Here is a 20,774-nt window from a genome sequence, read left to right on the forward strand (position 1 = left end):
GTCATAAATTACAATTTCCGACGGAATTATAGTCCGTCAGAAATTTCCGACGGAATTTTCCGTCGTAAAATAATTTAAAAAAAAAACTGATTTTTCTCCTTACCCTAAAATGCACCCCTTCTCCTCATTTCCCCCTTCTCTTGTTTCCGCCTCCCTTTCTCTTATTTCCCCCTTCTCTGTTTCTCTCTCATCTTCTCTCCTTCATTCCTCCTCTCCGCCAATTCTCTTTGTTTTTTCCTCTTCTTCGTCCCCTCTTCTCTGCTCCTCTTTCCTCTTCTTTACTTCTCATTCTTCTTCTCACTCCTTTCTCTTTCCACCGCCGACGACACTACCACTCGCCGCCACAAGATCGAACACCAACGTAAACAACACCAGGTCGAATTTCCGAACCCAACCCCCCAAACGCGATCTCCAGCGGTGCAAATGAAGGTTTTTTGGCTAAATTCGACCACGAAAACTCTAGATCTAGAGTTTTCGTGGTCAGATTTGGCCTCTTAAACCTAATTTCGAGGTTTTTATGGTCGAATTAAGGTAAGTGTATTTTTTAATTTTTTTTTGTTGTTTAATCCGATTTTTTTTTTTTTGTGGTAGCTGTTGGGAGTTTGAATTTTTCTTAATATTTTTGTTGTGAAGGTCTTTTCGGCGGCAGTAGTGATGGTTTTAGGTGGTTGGTTTGGTGGTTTAGCGGCAGTAATGATTAGGGTTGTAGATCTGGTTTTGTTTGGGTGGAAGATATGTATTTGGGTGGGTTAAGGTTAGGTGGGTCGGTAGGGGTTTTGGTTGAGTTAGGGGGCTGGTGGTGTAGGCTGGTGTGGGCGTGTTACGGGCTGTTGTGGGGGGTGGTACATACGGACTAGTGTGGGGGTGGTACGGGCTGGTGTGGGCTCGGGGGTCGGTGGCGTAGGGGGTGGTGGTGGGTCGTCTGGGAGGCTTTTTTTTTTTGTTTTTTTAAAGGCATTTTCCGGCGGATTTTCCGTCGTAAATTTCCGACGGAATATAGTCCGTTGTACATTTCCGACGGACTATTTCGGGCCCAAAAATAAATTCCGGCGGACTGAATTCCGTCAGAATAGTGGTTCCGACGGAAATTCCATCGGAAAAGGCCCATTTTCCTACAACCGTTTTTCCGACAACTAGTTCCGACGGAATTCCCTCGGAAACGGATTTTTCGACGGAAAACGGGATGTTTCCGACGGAAAATTTCCGTCGTTATTTGCCTATTTTCTAGTAGTGTGTGAAGCGGGAACCGGAGGCCAGTTAGAAATGCCATCTCATAATATCCAAAGTAGGCATTGGCATTCTCCTGGTTATCCTTCCAAGAGATGGTGCCTAGATCAGGCGGTACCTGGATATTATATCCATCTCCCACTGGCCGCTTCCATACATATCTCTCAATCCCCTTTAGCATGAACTGCCTGTCTTTGGTGGAGATATGGATGTTAAAAGGATCATCCTTGGAATCCCATATTTTCCTCTCTTCAGCCTCGTTATCCTCAAGCGGGGAAAGAAGGACATCACTATCATCCTCAAAGATAGACCCTGAGGCGGAGCTCTCCCTGTCTCCCTCTTCCCCGGCTGACCTCGAGCCTAATGTAGACTCTTCCACGTCTCTATCTTCGGGGCCATCCTCATCAAGTTCCATCTGGGAGACGGCTTCCTCATCGTCTCTACCCTCAAATTCATACAAAATTGTGTCACTTAGAGTCTTGGGAATCCCAGACGGGGAGTATTCACCTAACTCTTCATTCCTCTCTAACCCCTCAATCGAGGTTATTTCACTAGACGCCACTTCCAATGTACTGTCTTTTCGACACCGTTTGGTGGCTATCTGTTTAGTTCTAGCCATCGTGTCTTGCACAGACACATAGATGGTCAGTTGAGGAGTACAAAATTACTCCATTCACCCAGAGCCGACACTCCCAGTCCTAGTTTTAGCCGTAGCAGGAGACCGGCTAACTACTGACCTAGGTCGTGCCGTGTGTGTTGGTGATAAGTCCATTTATTGAATGAAATGAAACAAATGTAAATGTGCTTAAGGGGGTAGAGACAGTGCCCACACTTATAAAAATGAAATAAATGCTAAAGCAAAAGAAAGAGCTAAAAAAGATTAGAAAACCTCAAGCATAAAAATACAAATATTCAATAGCAAAGTTGCACACCTTAGGGGCTTATCGAGGGTCTTCAGCTTTTATCCCCTTCTTCTATAACCTTTAGCCTAACCACGTTACAACCCTTCAAAAGACCCTTTTAAGGTATACAAACTTGTGTGAGGTTCGGCTAGAGCTACGTTTGGACTGATTCCTAACGGATACGTAGGCAACCTCACATCGAGGTGCGGCCGTAATAAACATGCATTCATATTCACATTCACACATCATGATCATATTAAGGGATCTCCAATGCTCATCCCTATCTACTTAGATCTAGACTTGGGGGCTTGATCCTTACATCATTAGCTTACCTAGCCTAAGAGTCACCACCATTTGACTCTTTTAAAAAATAATATCTTTCCACACACTTAGCGTTTGCGGCCTAACTTTAGAATCACTATCACACACATCAAAGATATGACCAAATAGTCCTTCCCTTAGGAACCCTTTGTCATGAAATCTTACCACAACATTGAAGCATAATTCGCCATAACAAAATCACTCATCAATCATAATCATCATTGCATCGAAGTATGAAGTGCTTAGCCTCCATGCCTAAGTTACCTAAATACTTTCATTATCGAGTCAACTAGGATAGTTTAAGATGTTACAATCCTTGTACTGTGAGAGAAAACGTTAACGGATTAAGCTCATTCAACATCCATCTTAAAAAAAAAACTTCACTTCGATTCCTTTTCGTGACTTTCTTTTTCGGGATAAAGTCGGTACCCTCCAAAAAAATGACGGAAAATTTTTGCTTTTTTTTTGCATTTTCGAGTCCCACGATCACCATACAATGCACACACGAGTCATGTACATGTTGAGTCATGTCATGATATCACCTTGATTTGAGTCAAACACATGTGTCAAACACTTTGAGTCGAGTCAATCACAGCAAGTCAAGTTCATACCTTGAGTCACGACAAGTCAATGAGTCAAGAAAAACTAAGTCTTAGGTTAACCCTAAAGAAAGATAAACAAAGTCCTATAGTCAAATATATAAATGCAGGTGCATCCCAGCAAGCGATGACATTCCCGGATTTTTTTTCGAAAAACCACGAAGATGACATAGGAGATTCCTCCAAGATAAGAGGAGTTACATGGATCAGTAAATTAGAGATGAAGAGATTTAATTTACAAAAGATTTAAGCGGATTTGGTTAAAAGGAAACGACCAAGCTCAAAGTTTGGAGCAAAACCAAGCAACAGCGGCAGCAAGTGCAGAATAGGGAAGACCCGACTCTAGCGCCAGACGACAACGTCTAGCGTCTGGCAATAGATTTCAGCTCCTGACACTAGATCCCAGCGTCTGGCGGCAGAGCCAATTCCTGGCGCCAGAGATATTTCACCAGCGACAGAGCTCGAAGCCTCTCAGAATGGTTATTTCAATCTCATACAGCAAATTCTAGTTCCTTGGTACGCTGGTTAGCCCCTTTAAGCAAATTGACATGACTAGTTGTTGGCTCAATTACAATCGTGGTAAGTGATTGACCTGACAAAAAACCGTCTCACTTAGCTTAAGCGCCTAAAACACTGGCTCATTACAAGCACCAACATATCGGTTTAAAAGCAAGCACTTAAACGACAATATTTCCAAATATGGATTGTCGCGCATTCTTCTTAAACGACAATATTTCCAAATATGGATTGTCGCGCATTCTTCTTAAACGACAATTTTTCCAAAAATTGGATTGTCATCCCCAACTGACAATATTTCCAAAAATGGATTGTCGTGCATCTTCTTCAACGACAATTTTTCCAAGATTGGATTGTCATTCCTGGAAAAGTTCCGAGATTGGATTGTCATACACCCAGTTCCCTATGGCGAATTTCCCAAAGGATTGTTGTAGATCTCTATTCATCATAAATTTCGGCAAAGGTTCCTCAACGTGGATTGTCATTCATTTTGGTAAGTGGAAAATTTTCCCTAAGTGGATTGTCGGTCGAATCTTTTTTGCAAATGTTCCAAGACACGGATTGTCAATTATGGCAATATTTTCCTAAAAGGATTGTCGCATAGCATTGGCAAATTTCCGAGGTGGATTGCTTTCAAGAGTTATATTCCAAGAAGTGGATTGTCAATCGTAGCAAATTTCTTATGACAGATTGTTACGAAACATTGGCAACTTTTCCCAAAATTGGATTTTGGCAAATTTTCCGAGATACGGATTGTCGCTTCATCGTGGCAACATTTCCAAGGATGGATTGTTACGAAGCATTGACAACTTTCCCTAAATCGGATTGTCATACATCATACAAGAGTTGTGTTGGCAAATATTCCCTAATAAAAGAGGATTGTCATCACAGCAAAAGCACCGACATACTGGTTCACAAGTAGCAAAGCGCCGACGTAATGGCATAGCAGCATTAAGGATCAACAAGCAGTGGTCTTTTCGAAGACTATCACGGCGGAATTGGAGGCAGTTACAGGCGTAGCAGTCTTCAGGCGGTATTCTCTAGCTTGCGGAAGATCGTCAAAACAGCTAAATGGCATTCCCTAGCTTGCGGAAGGTTGTCACAACAACAACAGCAGCAACAAATCGGTTACTCCTTCAGAGACGTGTGCTCGACGGTGCAAGATACACATTTCTTATCTCTCTTATTTGTTTAACTAACGCTAGTTTGCAGGTATCGACGTTACAAGAGTGATTTAGGATCGCAGAACGTTTTGAATCATTCTCCGTCCCTATCGATACTTTGACTTTTGTTTTCGAAACTTGCATTTCTCCAAACTCAGTCAAAGTGGGGGCTTCTATAGACACCCATTTGTGTCTCCCAAAAACCAAACCCAGTGATGAGTACCTTTCGTGTCAAATCATAATCGAATAAAGTGAAAGTGTGAAAAGTCTAGTGTAGAGGTTAGTTTTTAGTTCTTTTCTTTCTCTCTATTTTTAAAAACCTATTTTTAGAAAACAGCAAATCCAGTTTTATTTGGTCCATATCAAGGTCCGATAATGGTATAGTTGGATGGGGTTTGAAAAGAGCTTTCCAACGATATATTATAAGCCCAATTCCGATGAATAATGAGGAAGTTATGGCCAAAATACTAAACTGGGCCCGGTTTGATCTTTATATGCGGCCCAATGATCTAGAAAAGGACCTAATATGGATTTATCATTCCTAATGCAATTAGAATTGATTTTAGTCTTCTATATTCTTCTAGAAGGTTCTTTTCATTCCTAATTCAATTAGCATTGATAAATTGACTTTGGTTGACTTTTTAGAGTTTTAATCAGAATAAAAGAGTGTTTTTAAGGAAAATACAATTTTGCCCTTCTGTACGGCTAAATTTTATTAAAACTGAGAAAACGCGTGAAATTAAATAATAGCGCCTGACGACAGGGATTAGCGCCTAGCGCTAATGCTTGGCGCCTGGCGCTAGCCTTAGTGTCTGGCGCTAATGTCCAGCGTCTGGCGCTAACCTGTTTTATTCTCGTCGAAACTCTGATTTGTTTTTCTATCCGTCCGTTTATTTTCTCTATAAATAGCCTCCTAAAATCTCCGTTTTGAATCATCAATAACTATCAATTCTTCTCAGCAACTCTCATCAAGAATCTCTTGATTTTTTATTCTCTCTCTCTTTTCTAAACTAAGCCTTTTACAAACACAATTCCTCATACATTAACACTAGAAAAACCTAGCATAATTCGAAGTTGCCTTCACCCTAGACATGAAAGGTTTGATTTCTGTTGGTCCCAAATCTCTCTTTCAATTATTTAATTTAATTGTTTGTTTATATTTTTCTTGAACTTACTAACGTGTGTATTTTGTTATTATAAAGAGATACGAGTCATCCAAGCAAGTTCTTTAATTGTTTGCATTGATATTATGATATAGAAATCATGTTTAAGTTATTATTATGATTCCTAGTATCATGTTAGAGTGTTTTGATCTTCCTAGTATCATGTTTAGGGTAAAACCTATAATTTCTAATATCAAATATGACAATTATGATTTCTATGATGCTTCCTATTTTCTTCCTAATATTCATGTTAGTATTATGTTAGGGCTATATATCTGATCTTTGATGTTTAGTGACATGCTAGTGTTTGTTATTAATCTTGTTAGTATCATGCCTAGGATCTTGCTATTATTATGCTTTATTATGATTATGATTATTATTATTATAATTGTTACGATGATTTATGATTATTATTGTGTTGCTTGATTTTATTATTGTTATTGTTTGATCACACCTTTTATGCATGTTTAAAGGGAATTTGTACATGTAATCACGCTTAATAAGATAATTAATAATTTTTTTAGGGTTAGTTTGATTATAATTCAAGTGATCGCCAATAATAGTTTTATTTGTGCATTAATATTAAACCAACATAGATTAAACAGGTTTAGGGTAATCCTATTGATTGCATGTTAGTCAGAAAGCGCACATGAATACGATCAGAATAAAGTAGAGGCCTATTATTAGGGCAGGTTCAATCTCTTTTAGGTTGGATTTGTACCTTCATCGCCGAACTACCAGTCATGGTTCCAGACCTATTGGAGTTGACGATCTCCAGAATCGTTAAGGGGTGTAACCTTCACCCTGTAAATGGTTTACAAGTTCCTAAAACTTGTTGGCGACTCTTTTGCTCTAGCTTCTTTCCCTTTGGACGCCACCGTACTTTAGTGTATGATCACAGTGGGGTTCAAGAAAGGGGTAATGCTTGAAATATTCCCTACAGGGGGCAAGCGGTGATGACCGAATGAGATGTTGCTGAAGCTGACCTTGCTTGAGTGGGGCACATGCGGTTGTAAACCGGCTGGGGAAGGCGAAAAAGGAGCAAAGTTTGTGTTTACACACAGACGGAAGTCAAACTCTCTCTCTAGAAGATTTTGGAAACGTCTAAAATGAGAAAGGTAAATTCTGTATTTATAAAGGGGTAAAAACGGGGGTAATTTTATCACTTTCCCCGGAATGTGAAAGGTTAAACTTTCATAGTAAAAACGACAAAAAAAATAAAAACCTTTTATTTACTATCTTTGGTGGCTGAGTGACATGTGTCACAGATGCCACATGGCACACCACGTCACATCTGTGAGGGTCAAATGTTTTGGGTAATTTTACCCATGCCACGTGGGCCAATCATGTCGTGACATGTGTCATACTCTGATTGGTCCAAATTTGTCCAATCTCCATTCGACAAGTGTCACTCCTAGAGCTTGGGTGAAAAAGGCGGCCATCAAGGGCCTAAATCCCGAGAAATCTGTAATTCGGCGCAGCCTAGAAGGATTAGGTCAGAATGACCTAATCAAGGGCACATTCCCTGACAACCCTATAATTAGGGAGATTTCCCCACTTTTGGGATACCTACAATTTATGACAAGATACTCTACATTCTCTTACACATCAGAGAAACACCTGATCTCGGAATCCGAGAAGATCTCACCTAAATTTCCGCACCTTTTTCCTACTTTTGTTCAAGTACTAACTTGACTTTCGGAGGCGGAGCTCCAACCACCAGGAGTCTCTGTTGTTTTGCAGGTACAGGCCGCGAGCAACCAGTCTTCGAGCAGTAACTCTCTCAAGGGAAAAAACACCCAAAACAGAAATCACACCATTTTTTGGGTCATGATTTCTATTCGCCATTCTGGCTGGTCTCTGCCACTTGTCATCAGCTTTGTTCACGCTGAAAATATAAGACCTCAAATGATTGAATGGGGTGTAATGGTCAAACCTTCTCGGTCTACCTCCTTGCTTCTGGTCCGACCTTCTTACCCCGACCGCTCTGTCTGCGTACCTACAACCTTCTTCGGCCCGTCTAGGCTGATCTACCTTTTTTGTGTTCTTTACCCATGCGACTTCGGTTCGCTTTACTGGGTCATTTGGTGCTTTTTGGCTCAGCATTTCCCTATCTGTCTTATATGCTTTTATGAATTCATGCGCTTTCCCCAGCGCTTCTACTAATGTTTTGAGACTCTTTCGCCCCATATATGCTCTAAAGGGTAAGCGGTGATGACCGACTGAGATGTTGCTGAAGCTGACCTTACTTGGGTGGGGCACAGGCGGTTGTAAAACGGCTGGGGAAGGCAGACTAGGAGCAAAGTTAGTTTTTACACACAGACGGAAATCAAACTCTCTCTCTCTCTAGAAGATTTTGGAAACGTCTAAAATGAGAAAGGTAAATTATGTATTTATAGAGGGGTAAAAACGGGGCAATTATCACATTCCCCAGAATGTGAAAGGTTAAACTTTCATAGTAAAAACAACAAAAAAAGAATAAAGACCTTTTATTTACTATCTTTGGTGGCTGAGTGACATGTGTCACAGATGCCACATGGCACGCCACGTCACATCTACGAGGGGAAAATGTTTTAGGTAATTTTACACATGCCACGTGGGCCAATCATGTCGTGACACGTGTCATACTCTGATTGGTCCAATATCCATTTGACACGTGTCACTCCTAGAGCTTGGGTGAAAAAGGCGGCCTTCAAGGGCCCAAATCCTGAGAAAGCTGTAATTCAGCGCATCCTAGAAAGATTAGGTCAGAATGACCTAATCAAGGGCACATTCCCTGACAACCCTATAAATATGGAGATTTCCCCCATTTTGGGGATACCTACAATTTATTATAGCATACCCTACTTTCTCTTACATCAGAGAAACACCTGATCTCGGAATCCGAGAAGATCTCACCTAAATTTCCGCACCTTTTTCCTACTTTTGTTCAAGTACTAACTTGACCGTCGGAGGCGGAGCTCAAAGCACCTGGTGTCTCTGTTGTTTTCTAGGTACAGGCCACGCGCAACCAGCCTTCGAGCAGTGACTCTCTCAAGGGAAAAATACACCCAAAACAGAAACCACACCATTTTCTTGGGTCATGATTTCTATTTTCCATTCTGGGTGGTCTCTACCATTTGTCATCAGCTTTGTTCATGCTTAAAATATGAGACCTCAAATGATTGAACGGGGTGTAATGGTCAAACCTTCCCGGTCTATCTCCTCGCTTCTGGTCCGACCTTCTTACCCCGACCGCTCTGTGTGCGTACCTACAACCTTGTTCGGCTCGCCTAGGCTGATCTACCTTTGTTGTGTTCTCTACCCATGCGACTTCGGCTCGCTTTACTGGGTCACTTGGTGCTTTTCGGCTCAGCATTGCCCTATCTGTCTCATCTGCTTTTATGAATTCATGCGCTTTCCCCAGCGCCTCAGCTAGTGTTTTGAGACTCTTCCGCCCCATATATTCTCTGAAGGGTAAGCCCGGCAGCAGTCCGCTTTGCATTGCTAGCAGCGCTACCTCCTTGCTCATGTTCGGGATGGTTGTAGCTTCCTTATTGAATCTGGTGATAAACTTTCTCAGGGGCTCTTCTTTTCCTTACACTAGCGACATCGGCTCGTTGGTCATTTTTGTACGATCCACCAGGGTAACGAAGTGCTCCATGAATATTCTCTTTAGCTGATTATAGGAGTACACGGACCCTTTTGAGATGGCTCCGTACCACTCTGCTGCCAGCCCCTCTAAGGTTGGCGGGAATGCATTAAACCATACGGAGTTTGTCATGGTGTACAGTACCATGTGATTCTCAAACGCCGAAATGTGGTTCTTAGGCGTCGTGGTCCCATTGTACTTACAGCTAAGCATCTTTATCTTCTCCATCAGTTCCTCCTGAATCCCCCTACAAAATGGGGAATCATCCGGAATAACCTAAATTTGCGCTGGTTTCTCCCTGTCTAGGCTTGGTCTTCAATCAGAGGTTGGTGACCTGCTACGGGTAACTCGAACCAAAGGGCTGCCTCATCCACACTCCACTATGGATTCAGGTTTTTGGCCTCCATCTCCATCACTTTCTTCCTCAGCTGGACCAATTCTGCCTGCTCCGAGGTGTGAGTCATGGGTGTCGCATTTTTTATGGCCGATTTTGTAGATGTGGCTACTGGTGAGGTGCTTGTTCCTTTGGCGAAGTTAGTGAGGACTGCCATCATAGTTGCTAGTTGCTCTTACTACACTTAGAGAGATTCTGCAGGATGGTTGGCATATTGACGGGCTGTGATTTCTGAGTTACTAATGCTGAAATGATGGGTTCATTGTTCGTGCCTGGTTTTCCTGTCGCTTTGGTTGCAGCAGACGTCGATCCGACGGGGTTAGATTTCTGGGAAATGCTGGATTTGGGTTTTTCGGTTAATCCTTTTGGATCGAGGGTTATTAATGCTATTTTTTTGTGGTGTTTGGTTAGCGTCACTAATCTTAGAGATCGATGTTCACGTAGCTTCCTCTCCGGCCATGGTGGTTTGTCAACTAGTCCCTCGCTCAGCTGGTGAACCTTAGGTTAGATGATCCTTCCCCTCCTTCTAGCGCCAATTGTTCCAGGTATGGATCCAAGGGTTCAGCTAGCACGAGTTGGGTCCGGTTGACTACTTGTGCAAGGTAGCACACGTAAAATGCCCTCGGAAGTGGCTCAAGGAAACCCCCCCCCCTCCGAAGCTTAAGTTAGAATGTGTTTTAGAGACAGAAAGTGTACTTAGAAAGATAGAGAGAGTGTATAACTTGTGTGTCTAACCTCTTTTATGTTTTACTTTGCCCTCTACTTATAGGCGTATTATCTCCTTTGGGGGGAGTTGTACTTGGTCTGCCTGCGGGCTGACTCTATCGGGCTAAGGAACCCCTTCGGTTATCCTTCCAGCAATGAGTGAGCACCCCAGGGGACAGTCTGGGAGCCCGGGGATAGCTCAGCTGGAGCTATCCTATACAACTATTTTTAACAATTACTCGTAAATAACTATATAACATAATATGCATAGAAAATTTAAATTAAAAATTCAATTAAAATACTTTGTATATTTTTCAAAGCAATGTCAAATGGGGTAGCTCAAAAAGAATATATATATATATATATATATATATATATATATAATAATATATATATATATATATATATATATATATATATAATATATATATATATATATATATATATATATATATATATGATATCATCCTTGCATTTCGGCGAGAAAAAAATAAATAAGAAAGTGACACGCAAACACTAATGACATAAGCTATTCTTATTTTAGTAGTAACTAGTTTTTTGCCTGAGCAATGCTCGGATATTCATAAAGAAAAAAAATTATATTTATATTACTCTAAGTGTACGAAGTATTTGTTTATAGATCGAGTATACATTTAATATTTTATTTAGTTTAAGTTGTTATTATTCTATTATTTAGGCTGTATACTCTCTTTTTTTTATCAACTATCTTACTTCCTATGTTTTTCAATTACTGCACCACTTGCCTTTTAAGAAAGTTTCACAAATATTGCACAATCTCCATTTAAGGAAATAAAATGTCTCTTTTCACACTTCAAATACCTAGTATGCCCTTACTTTTAACACTTGATTCTTTATTTTATACTTATATCACATGGTTAATGATGTACTTCTACCCTTCTCTCTCTTCCTTTTTTCCACTACCAAAAATATTGTGTCGAACCTATATGGTGCGATAATAAAAGAACATAGGAAGTATTATTTTTTACAGAGAAAAAAATTCGCTGGAAAATTTTTAATGTGGACACGAGCACGCGACACTTGTACTTTTGGGATAATCTTGGTGATTACTTTAGTATATAGTATACTAGATTAGCCCTAAGCGACACACGACATTAAAAAAATTCTTTGAAATATGTAATATATAGTTTCTGTGTTCATATTACTTAGTTACCTCATATAAGAAACATAGAGTATATATTTTAAGTATATATTGTATGAAGCATAAGTGTCGGGAAAGAAACAATAGATTTAGATAGTTGGTGATATAAGGAAAATAAATAAATTATAGAGTATAAATAAATTGATAGGAAGTGAAATTAAATTTGAAACTTAAAACCAAAGAAAAAAATATAATGACATCGTATTTTAGGTGGGAAAATTTTTCTTATAAAGTTGTCATGTAGACAATATGATGTCAGCGAGTGATATTTATAGATACTAAACTCTACCTTATTTTTTATTTCATTTTTTGGATTTTTACATAACTGTTAATTTCTGTAGGAATGTAAACAGTTATATGTGGCTGAAATTACTTATTCAAGGGTTAGTTATTCTGAGATTACTTATTCAGGGGTTATTCGGTTGGTCTAGACACTGGGGTTACTTCAAGGGCTACTTATTTAGGGGTTACTCGTTCGATGAGGGATTACTTGGGTGGTTAAGGGTTACTCTCACACAATAAATACGCTAACCGACCGAGTAGCCCAAAATAAGTAACGCTTAACCGACTGGATAACCCCTAAATAGGTAACCCATGAATAAGTAACCCCAACAAAACGCGTTAAGCAACTGAGTAACCCCAAAATAAGTAACTCTAACCTCTGAATAAGTAACCCTAAGCACACAGTGTAGCCAGAAACGAAGAAAAAACACCGATTATCTAATTTTTAATTTTTTTTTGTGAGGACCCGATTATCTAATCTTATATATATATATATATATATATATATATATATATATATATATATATATATATATAATATATATATATATATATATATATATATAATATATATATATATATAATATATATATATATATATATATATAGGGAGTGGATCATGTAAAAACAAGGCTTAAATTAAAAACTGAAAACATATAATTTCCACCGTCCACAAAAATCAATGGCTGAGATTAGAGGAAAAAAACACGCGATGTTCGTCCTTTTTATTGCCTTTATCCGTAACTTTCTCTATATACTTTATTCCTTTCTCTCTCTTGTTCAAAGCTCCATTACTTCAAATTTCTCGATTCTTCTTCTAATTTCATGCTACTTCAAAATCACAATGATGTAATAGCTTCGATTCTTCATCAAATTCGTTATCATTATCTTCTACGATCTAGTATCAAGTAAGTAAATCGATTTTGATTTCGCTAATTATATCATTTTTACATTATCCGATTAATTTTCTTTATTTTAGCGTGAATTTATTTTTAAATTCAAATTAATTTCTTCATATTGTTGTTTTTTTAGCTATAATGTTATTTTGTGGTTCTATATTTATGTTTAATTTTGTATTTTCTAAGTTTTATTAAAATCAAACTAATTTTTCAATTCAAATTTTTTGAGTTTCGATTTTAATTTTAGTTGTGGCTTGTTCCATTTGAATTTCACGATTCTAATTTTGTATTTGTTGACATTATTGTTATGAACTTAAGCGACGAAGAGAAAACGAAGGTTTTGTTGAGGTTGTGGCTTGTTGGATATGAATTCCAGTGTATATTGCATATTGTTTGGGTTTGGGTTAACTGTTGAGTATAGGAGGAGGAGAGAGATTAGCAGGCCTAGGTTTGGGTACTTATGTTCAAATTTAACTTAATTTCTTCGTATAACATTCTTTGAGATTCATTTGTGTAATTTATTGTATTTTGTGTAAATTAGGTTTTAGCTTGATTTTAGTTTGAGATCTTGCTACTATGATGTGTTGCTTTTGCTTTTGTTTTTCGTTTCTGATTTGTGTATTTTTTGAGTTCTTCGTTTCTGAATTTTTTTATTTTTTTTTTATCGTAAATTTGCTCGTTTTTATTCTGGTGGAAATTATCGATTTGATTTGTATTTTTGAGTTTCGACTTCAGTACATTTTCATAGGAGTAGATTTGAACGATATTTTGTTTTAGTTGTTAATCGGACTAGGAAAGTGATTGTTGATGTTGCTGAAGGAGATGCCGAAGATGTGAACAGAGCAGTATCTGCTGCTCAGAAAGCATTCGATGAAGGATCATGGCCAAAGATGACTGCTTATGTAACTAAATTTCGAAAAATTCGTGAAATTATACTTCGATTTTAAGTATTATTATTATTATTATTGTTATTGTTATTGTTAGTAGTTTAATTGTTATTTGGTTGAGTTTTCGTTGCGATTTTTCGTGTATTTTTTACTTTGTTTATCGAATTTGGTTTGCGTTTACTGTTAATCTGAAGTAGTTGGAGAAATGTACACTCAATGGAAGATCTTGAGAGTTGAAATGAAATTTTTGTTTGGATTTTCTGCAAGAATTTGTGTGAATTTGTTTCGATTTTCTTTTACTTTTTGTATTATGCTATATTGTTGCTGTGAATGCTGTTGATTAGGATTATGGTGCTGACGTGCTGTATTATTTCAATGAATTAGGAGAAGGGACAATCAGAGGATAAAGGACAACAGGAGAAAGGTTCAGATGACAAGGAACAACAGGAGAAAGCATCATTTGTTAATGAGCGCAGAAGTTATCTGATGACAAGGAGGAGCAGGAGAAGTAATCTGATGATAGTTACCTTATTTTTGTAAATAGCGACTTCTATATAAATGTGGTCAATGTTGTCAAAATTGATATAATTACCTTATTATTATACATAGTGACCTTCGTTATTTTTATATATAGTGGCTTTGTATAAATGTGGTCAAAATTGATATAGTTACCTTATTTTTGTATATATGACCTTTATGTAAATGTGGTCAAAATTGATATTATTACCCTATTTTTGTATATAGTGACCTCTAAGTAAATATTGTAAAAACTGATATAGTTACCTTATTTCTATATATAGTGGCCTCGGTGTAAATGTCATCAAAATTAATATAACTTGATATAATTACCTTATTTTTATATATAGTGACCTCTGGGTTGTTTCACACCATCAGATCATCTAGTGAACTTTCAATGGCTAAGATTGCTTGTTTTTAGTTTTCACCATAAGCTCTGTTTTTAGCGGAACTTCCCCGTATATATATATATATATATATATATATATATATATATATATATATATATATATTATATATATATATATATATATATATATATTTGTGAGGACCCGATTATCTAATCTTATACTCCTCGTCCTATTATCTGCAACTTTAGAATATTTTATACTCACAAAAAATGCCCCAAAGTTGCAGATAATAGCGACCGGAGTAGTATATCGAGTTATAATGAGAACCAATCCTATAATAGGAACTAATTAGGGCCGTTAGATCTTCCTTAGATGCGGATAGATAGGCGGCTGAGATTAATCTAAACTTACTCCATTCGTTTCCCAACCATCGAGCGCACATCCTCTCATTTCTCTCTCCTCAAGCATTTTCTCTCTCCTCCATAGCAATGAGTGCATCTGAATTCTCCATTGATGCGGCTTTTGAGCCTTCTCTACTCCAATGAAGTAGCTTCTGAGGTAAGATGTTTGATTTTCTCTTTTTTTTTTCTTTTTTTTTTTTTGAATCACGAATTTCAATTTACTGGTTTATCATTAATTTTTGTCAATTTAGGGTTCTTTATAGTGAAATTCAACCTTTTATTTATAATTTCTGAGGTTATGAATGGTATATCGATTGATTTTGTCAATTTTGGTTAAATTCCCCAATGAAATTTGTGCTTAAATTTTGATGCACACTAACTGTTTGATTAAATTCCCCAATGAAATTTGCAGGTGGATCAAACCTAACTACTTGAATTCATTTTAAGATTTAGATACATATCCAGCTAGTAGCAATAATTCTCATAAAAAAAAATTGTTATATGTTGTTTTGCGCTTTCATATTAGTAAGTAATGGATTTTTTGATATTATATGCAAAAGGATGTTCATGGGAAGTGGTATAGAGTATTGAAGAGAATTCGTCTCAAGTAAATACTTGCCCAATAGTATATATACAGCAGTAAGAAATCAGTGCAGCTGTTGAAGATTCTACATTTTTAGGTTTGACAAGATCATACTTGGCGTTTTTAGCCTTATTAAGATGCTTAAAATCCTACAATTGAGTTGTATGAAAAGCACATAGTATATGATTTCTAGTTTGAACTTTACTGCATGTGTATATAACCCATATGTTTTTTTGATGTTTGTTTGATAAAATTCCCCAATGAATCAAATTATATTATCAATTTCACATGTAGATAGAAATCAAGTTAAAGTAAACCAATTATATTTTAAAGTCCTAAATTATTTATGATATCGGGCATGTTCTGCCAGTAAGAGCCAAGAGTCAAGTTGGTCTCCTTCCACTCTTGGCTGAGTATAGAATGAGAATGGGAATTCTGCCAGCAAGAGTCAGGTGAGGCCGAGAAATGTGGGGAGGAATGATGGCTGAGCCTCCACGTTATATGCTCCGTGGGTTGGGGGTTGTTGTTCGTGACAATGCTAGGGATGCTCTGGCAGCAACTTGTTGTAACCTTGCAAAATATTTGATTTTGATGTGGTTGTTTTTGAAGCAATGGCTGCTAGACACATGCTTACTATGGAAATAGAAGCGGGGTTAACTGACAACCTGAAGCTATATCAACATTTGAAGAACAAAAGGCATGAGAACGCAAGCTTCAGACTTATAGTGTGTGATATCCTTCAGCTAGGTAGTTTGTGTTTGCTTCTGACATTTCAAGCTTATAATATTTCTCTTTTGCTTTATATAAAAAAACTAAAAAAAAAAGAAGGAAGACTATAAAGTGAATAAAAAACACTTTAAAGTAAACCTATTAGCTCAAGTGGTAGAATACTATGCGGAGTTGCGGATGCATAGAGGTGTAGGTTCAATTCCTCATATCCTTACAAGATGAGTCAAGTTATATGAAAGTGGTATATAAATATTAATGTAAATGTTTTCAAATTAAAAGTAAATAAAATAATATCAAAAGAAAATTAAAAATTCCAAGAATATATGTATAATGAAATCATTTAATGGGATATACAAATATAGATACTTAGTTATGACTGATGTCTCCTTATAAGATGAGCCAAATCATAACCTACTTTACAAAATTGAAAATTAATCACATAAAGAAGCATATCAAATTAAAATAAATGTTTTGAAATAAAAAGTGAATACAGTAATGTATAAAGTAAATTACAAATCATTTAAAAAAGTTGTTATTATTGGTCCAAGTGTGTGGAGCTATTAGGGTGGGGGTGGGGGGAGTGTTTCTGCTGCTAGCCATGCTGGAGCTGCTACTGTAAGAGGGGGGTCGTGTTCTTGTTGCTGCTCGTTCCAATGCTACCATTGCATCTGACCATGTGGGTGCGCTGTTGCTAGGGGTTGGAGTCTGTGTGCTGCTACTCGTGTGGGTGTTGCTGCTGTAAGTAGGGGAAATGAGGCAATTGCTTCTCACTCTTGTGCTATTCACACATATGGCGGTGCCCTCCTACAAGAAGGTGGATATGGATGCAAATGTTTGAGTGGGGCGAGCTATTAGGCTTGGGATAGTGATCATGGATGAGTTGGATAAGGTTGTAGCTGCTGGAAAACTATGCTCATACTACACTTCTCCTGCAATTGCTGAAGCTCTCGCATTAAGATACGACCTCCAACTAGCAAGAAGATTGGGGTATTTAAAAGTAAATAAAAAAGAATCTAAAGTGAATAAAAAAGACTTTACAGTAAACTGAATGAAATATACACAAATAATTAAAAGAAATAATTTCATCTCATAAATAAACCAATAAAACAATATCAAAAGAAAATTTGACACAGTGTTAAAAAGAGTATTTTTGTAAATTATACCTGATACCAAGTAGTCCTGATTACTGTCTAATGACGTAGTAGACTTGGCATGTAATACTTCGCGATCTTTTTCCTTTGGGCGGGAGGGGACTAATTTTGAATAATTTGATATATATGATTATGAAAGGAGTTGTATTTATCTTGGAACTCAAGTTCTTGCAGACTCAATACTACCTCACTTGTTTAGGTTGTTCCTGAAGGTTTTTGTGGTGCTGTAAGGTAAGCTTTGGTTTGTTTCCCTTGCTTTCGGAAATATAGTAATTACTTATCTTCTTTTATGTTGATTACTTGTTTGTCTTTCATAAACACTGCCAAAACTCCTTTGAACTTTCTTAGCCATCAACTGATTTGGCTATGGTAGACCCCAATCTGTTAGTGTATATATATATATGAGTATGGATTGACTCCTTCTGTAATGAATGATGTTATGCTAGATTCTGCTAGCATTTCTTAATCAAAATCTGTTGCTGCTTTCTTTCAACAACAAAAAAATGTTCTCGTTGATGAGAAATACATATGTTGTCTCTAAGAGTAAATAAAAAAGAATAAAAAGTGAATAAAAAGGACTTTAAAGTAAACCTATTAGCTCATGTGGTAGAGCACTATGCGGAAGCATAGAGGTGTAGGTTCGATTCCTACATAAGTTATATTAAAAAGTAATTACAAAACACTCTAAAGTTATTCAAAATACGTCAAACGTAAATCAAAATCTCTCAAAAGTAAGAAGAAAATCTTAAAAAAATAATAATAATATATGTTAAAAGTAAATCATAATTCTCTAAAGTAAATAAATAATGCTAAAAAGTAAACCAAGGTATCATTGAAGTAAATCAAATTAGCTCTAAAGTATATGAATAATAAATTATCTTCAAAATGATAAATGACTATGGGAACATTGTTATAGCACAAAACCTCGAGTCATTGACTTTCATATCCTTACAAGGCGAGTCAAATTATAAGAAACAAATATATTGAGTTTGATATGATGTAGAGGTTTTTAAATTAAAAGTAAATAAAACTATATCAAAAGTTAAAAAAAAAAAAAGGTAATCTAATAAAACATTAGGAACTCTAATCTTCATATTAAACACATAAACCTACGTGGGATTCGAACCCACATCTTTTGTGCACTTGCACAATGCTCTACCTATTGAGCTAGTAGGCTAATATAGAGTAAGAATAATTCGTTAACACAATCAATCGTTTTTAGTTTCTTTATAAAGGAAATAACAAAAGTAAAAATACATCTCCTTCCAAACGTATTCACTTCACACCTAATCTACGTGCCACAAGAAACCTGAACCTTGCTCTACTGCATATTCAATCTCTAACCTTCCAAAGATAGCTACTACTAATAAGGTATAATGAAATAAAAAATCAAAATATTTATCATTATAAAAAAAAAGGAAGCAAATTAATCACAGTTATACTAACCAATATATTATTGAAACTAGTTAAGAAGAATGTTGTTCTTTATGTCCTTGTGAACATATGGCGGGCTTGTATATCTATGTAGGTAGTTCAGCCCTGTGGCAACATCACAAACCACCTGCATTCTTTGTCCCCAACTCAAGGTTTTTTTATCGGGGCAGTCTTGGTAAATCCAATCACTCTAAGGTCCATTACCTGCATATTCATAGACAAAGTACCAAATTCCATCCTAAAAGCAAACCCTCAACAATCTGATGAGATTTAAATGGTTGATCTTGTTTAGTACATTAATCTTTTTGCTGACATCTCCATCCATCTTCTTGATTACCACCTGATCGCCATTTACATTTCCCTTATACACCATTCCCTTAATCTAATGATTAGTACTGCAATTCACTGTCGCTGCTTGCAGGTCCTTGAAACTGTATACTTTCAGGGAAGCTATTTTCCCTTATACACAGATCCCTTGATCTAATGATCAGTACACAGACTGCACTCTTTGCTCACAGCAGCATCCCGTAATTAAAAAATCTCGACAGAATCATTATTCAATCAATTACATAAATCTAGACTAATATGATTTAAATTTCATAAAACTAAACCAACTACTTAATCAAATAGCTAAAATTCTCAACTTAAACAAACAATGTACATCAATCTAAATATCATACAACTAAAATTAAAACTTGTTGACACTAATAAAGATGCTAAAATTACCTCCAAAAACAAAATGATGCTGAATTTCTTGAGATTTGATGCCCTGTACAAGACCACATACACACACACACACACACACAAGTGCACACACACACAAACAATTAACTGGAAAAAACAGAGTCAGATTTCATAGTTCGGACATCTTAATTCAATTTTTAAACTACTGTGCCTACAATTTGTAGTGTATATAGATCATGGGCCTCTGACAAAACACTAGAAGAAATTCCTACAGAAACCCACCTCCCGATCCTTGCATTACTTGTAGTAAGCAAAGAAAAAACATGGAAAAGCAAGATACATAAAGAAAAAGGTTGCTCAAATGCTCATAACTTAAGTGTAGAAAAACAATCTTTAGACTAACACTAACACCTCATCACCCTTTAGCTAACGCCCTTTACCTACTGCTTATCAGGGAAATGATTGCAAGTCAACCAATAATGCTACTCAGAACTCCTATAATCACATAGTTAAGCCCTGGTAAATTTGACTCCTTTGTGAGGGGTACCTCTTTATTCATTTAATAGGAAAAACTTGAAATTGTGTGGAATATATTTTCTGAAGTTATGTTCACTATCCTAGAATATTATTCCAAATATACAGAGAAATGTTTAAGAAAAAAGTTCATAGTACAGTGATCATTTGGACTTTAAAGCAGCTTATTCCCATATATGAAAAAGAAGTATCCCAAAACAGAATACCTGTCGAACTTTATACATGCAAGCCTTTGGGCAGCCGGAAAAGGAAGCAAAGACAACAGCCTTTAAGCACTACCAATCATGGTATAAAAACAAGGCCGCGACGTCTTGGTTGAGCCGTTTTGTAAAGGAAATTCAATTGACCGAACCGAGATTGTCCGCATCAACAAGGGGTATTAAAAAACCCCGCGATTTTGTCCGAATCAAATATTTTAACCCTAAATCACCCCGCATTGAAAGTTACATCTATTATTTCACACAAAAGTTATTTTTTATTCAAAGATATTGTGAAAGATTCCCCCATATCTCCCCACTAATGG

At 36.9% G+C, this 20,774-nt stretch overlaps 1 long non-coding RNA gene across 1 annotated transcript; it reads left to right on the forward strand.

Moving 5' to 3' along the window:
- Positions 1–15,049: 15,049 nt before the first annotated feature.
- Positions 15,050–15,989, forward strand: LOC110709910. The gene is made up of 2 exons (XR_002509053.1): positions 15,050–15,293; positions 15,549–15,989. It is a non-coding gene; the product is annotated as an uncharacterized LOC110709910 (long non-coding RNA).
- Positions 15,990–20,774: the final 4,785 nt, after the last annotated feature.

Source organism: Chenopodium quinoa, unplaced genomic scaffold (genome assembly GCF_001683475.1).
Source record: "Chenopodium quinoa cultivar QQ74 unplaced genomic scaffold, ASM168347v1, whole genome shotgun sequence".
Classification (NCBI taxonomy): Eukaryota; Viridiplantae; Streptophyta; class Magnoliopsida; order Caryophyllales; family Amaranthaceae; genus Chenopodium; species Chenopodium quinoa.